Genomic DNA, 4532 nt, shown 5'->3' with positions numbered 1-4532 from the left:
TTACTATTTTTTTAATTATATAAATAATTATTTAAAAGAATATATGTAATAAAAAAATTTATACTATCAATACATTAAAGAATCAAATTATTAAAAATAATAACGGTATCCCAGTGTTTTTTGTGAAGTGTGAATATATTTTTGTGTGTGTATATGAATTTCTCTGCAAATTGTTTTGGTTTAATCATGAAATGTTCTAAATATAATCAAATTCCGGCGGTGAAGTTTATCGGCTTCTTAACAATTTTCGTAAATCTTATCTGATAAGACTCATGAGTAGTTAATTATATTTTATTAGTTAATAATTCACTAGCTCTATTAGACTATTTTTTTAAAATAAAAAAATTTAACACAACAAGATGAAATAAAAGAAAATAAAAACAAAAATTCATAACAGCTAAAATAACAATCTCTAATCATTTCTGGTATTGTCATTAATAATTACAGAATTCACCATTAATTTATTCATTGTAACTTATAAATGATCTAATAATAATATCTACCACACTTGAACTTTAATTTTTGAAGATTTTATCATTTTTTTTAGCCATGTTATTTAGATGATTGCAAAAAAACTAACCAACCACCGTTTTTGTTCCATCTTTCTTGCTGATATATTCGTCTAACTTTTATAGTATTACTTGAGCGTACTTGAAATCGTCCATATCCTTTCAAAAGCGAACAACCAAGCACATCACACCAACTCACAACCAATGAATAAGTGAAAAATAGTTTCAATAAACTTATGGACTAAATACTCATTTTAGTCCTTGAATTTCACGCGATTACTCAATTTGGTCCCTAAAATTCAAAATTACCTATACTAGTCCTCCAGATTCAAATCCAGGCACCAATATGGTCCCTCAACTCTTTTCGGTGATGACTAGGCAAACAAAGTTCTGATATAGCACCCTCCCTACTATATTGGATGATGAGTAAACGATGTCGTTTATCCTTAGTGCCCAAACAAGTCAGAAATGAAGAATAGTAGAGGTAGAGGAGAAGAAGAATACTTTATTTTGGGTCTTCATCGTTTCTTCTCCCTTCGTATACAAAGCGACGACATTTCTGACTTGTTTGGATGCCAAGGGTAAACACGTCGATTACTCATCATCAAGCGTAGCAGGGAGGATGCCATCTCAGCATTCCGTTTGTCTGGTCATCGCTGGAAAGATTCAAGGGACCAGATTGGTGCCGAGACTTGAATCTAGAGGACCAGTATAGGTAATTTTGAATTTCAAGAACCAAAATGGGTAATCGCGTAAATTTCAAGGACCAAAATGGAGATTTAGTCAAACTTATGATATAAAATTCACATGTTATTATTTTGGCCAATAACATCTAATCTACACAGTCTTTTCCTTGTATTCATCCTACTAACCAGTGTAAACCAAATAAACAACTCAACCCTTTGTAAGACGAATCCTCTCTAAATAGTACCAATAAAGCTATAGCTTGTGATATCCATTGAAAATACCTCTACCTATAACATCTGCACACAAAAAATTATTAGAATAATTTTTTTTTTATTAAATTTTCAGACCACTCTTAATATATTAATTTATTCTTGAAATTAAGTTCCTTACACTCGAAACTAAAAAGAAGTATAATTGGTTATCTCCAAATATGACAATTAAAATAATACTAAAAATAATAAATACTTAAGTAATATTACACACAACATATATTTATATATGCTTCTCTTTTATTTATAGAAGTATACCCCTAAATTTCTAAAATTATATGACACTCCACGCCCTTAAAAATGTTAAACTAATATTTTTTAGGTTTAATTATTCTGTTGGTTTCTATAATTTCATCGAATTTTTAATTTAATTTTTATAATTTTTTTTAATTAAGTCTCTATACCATATCAGGTTTATAATTAAGTCTCTACCGTAACAAAAATGTTAAAATTAACAAATTTTTGTTAAATTATACAAAATATTAAGCCAAATACTAGACGTATTCAATTTATTTTAGACTGATTATTTTATTTCTTTCTAACATTATCGATATATATATATATCCCCCTCTTATGAATTAGATTCACTTAATTTAAAAGACAAGATAGGTTAGAATAATTTATCCTTTATTATTTTATTTTTTACTGTGTACATTGCAACTATGATATATTTTTTTTCTTGAGCATCAAGTGTCGGCTATATCAACCAATCATTGTAAAGTAGTCCAATTGTAAGCTTAAAAGCCTTTTTTGTTTAATATATAAGAAAAAAAATATAATTAATGAACCATATAGTTGAGCAGCAATAATTAAAATAATAAGGAAAACAAAAAATGATGAAACATCACTGTCAGCAGTGATAGAATTTATTTGGGATGTAGCAACTAGGAGCAGGTCCAAGTGAAATGAACATCATAGTCTCTATCAAAGGTTATAGTTTCTGGGAAGGTTCTTCATCCTTCAATAGTGGCTGCCAAACTTGACCTCACCTTCTTATGTTGTCCCCTTAATTATTGTTTTATAGGGGACCAATCATGCGTATTTTACTATTTTCCACTAGTTTAGTTTAATTATATGTGATGTTTTTCGGCCCATGGGCTTGATTGGGCTTGGGCCTTCTCTAATGCTTGAAGGAACCTTTGACTCTTGAGTGACTTCCAACAAAAAAAAAAACAAGCTAATGGGGGGATATTTCTTACTCATGCTTTAAAACTAATTTGGGCAATGGCTATAAGACTCTACTAAAGAATTAAAAAATGTTTAATTAACATAATACCCAAAAAATGTTTAATTAACATTAGAAAAACAGAGCTTCGCCCCATCTTAATTTAAAAAAAAAATACATTAAAAGAATAATCAATACAACTAATTTAAGTTAGTCGAGTGGTCATTATATTTGATAATAAAAAATTAGCTGATTTGGTAATTAGTTTATTAGTATACTTAAACAAGTGTCATGAGTTCGAATTTCATTTTATACATATAACAACCCATTATTCGATGAAAAATCCTTTAAAAAATTAGTGTTTTAGCCTATCGAATTGAGAAATATCATAAAAATCAATATATATAATCGTGTCTAATTACAATAAGATAAATCACCAAAATAATATTCAAAAACTTTTAAATAATACAAACGATAAATAAACTCTCAAATAATTTAAGCAAATGATTTATTATATATTTGATTTGATTTTTTCGAAAAAATATTTGAATAACTACTTAAAGGTGCATAGAAAAAAATGAGTTAAAATTTTGATTTCTTGTCTGTATTTAATTATTTTTAAAAGTTTCAGTCATTTAAGAAAAAAAATAATATCTTTGTCATTTTTTAAACTTCTTCTGAACTGATAATTGACACTTAATTTGTCGAAGTTAGCTTAAAAATTGAGAGATAATCACATTCACCACTCAATGTGACCCTTGCTTGCTACTCAGCCACGCTAAGTTAACGTGTAAAACAACAACAATAATAGGTTGCCGTTTCTGCACATATATGTTTCTGCATTTTTTATATTAACGATATAAAAAAAATGTGATATTACATTTGTTACCTTTTCTTGTTGGATAAATGTTATAGAGGCAGAATATGATAAAAGCTATTTAAATAAATGCTATAAATATAAATGTGTTATTTTATACAGCGTCACACTCGCACTAAATTGACCAAACATTGTATGTATAACGTGTAGCGTAAAATGTTTATCTGCCTTTATTATATATTTTATTTAAAAAAATACTAGAAGACCAGTAAAATTGATGAGTATATATTTAAATAATAAGTTTTTAAAATTTTTTATGTCGGATGTTTTTGTCTTTAAATTTTTTTTATTACATTGAAATTTCTAAATTTTATAAAAGTAAGACATATAAATTTTTACCTTAATCATTTAAACAAATAGATTGTTAAAATATGACAAAAGAAACTATATATCTTATTTTTATAAAATTTAGGGACTTTAACGTAATAAAATTTGTTTAGAAACAAAAATGTTTGATGCAAAATTTTTTAAGAATCTATTTAAATATATTTTTAGCCAATAATTAACTGACAATGAATAATTCCAACTGTTTCTCGTGTATGTCCTTCTTTTTTCTTGAATAAGACCCAGGAATTTGGTATGTCACATTAGAAAGAAAAACCTAGTCCCAATCACACCCTCTCACAATCACAAAAATTTCTGTTCACCTACTTCAATTATTCATTTGTGACTCTCACATGTCTCCTAAGTTTAATTTAATTTTTCTCTAACAATTATACATCAAAAATATTTGGAGCCATAATTTGGAAACAATAAGTAGTTATAACTTATTTTTTTTAGCTTTTATTTTCATTGATTAATTATCATAAGAATAAATGCATAATATTAAATATAAGGTTCAATTATTCTATTGATTTTATAATTTTATCAAATTTGTAATTAGGTTTTTATACATTTTTTTCTTTTCAATTGGATCCCTACAATATTTTTATCATTGTAATTAAATTATTTTCGTATAAAAAATATTAAAATTAATAGAATATTTCTCACAAAAAATATATAATCAAATATCTAATTAAGTTCTT

The sequence above is a fragment of the Arachis ipaensis genome, chromosome B08 (assembly GCF_000816755.2).
Source record: "Arachis ipaensis cultivar K30076 chromosome B08, Araip1.1, whole genome shotgun sequence".
Taxonomy (NCBI): Eukaryota; Viridiplantae; Streptophyta; class Magnoliopsida; order Fabales; family Fabaceae; genus Arachis; species Arachis ipaensis.
Note: the sequence above shows the minus strand (reverse complement) of the source record.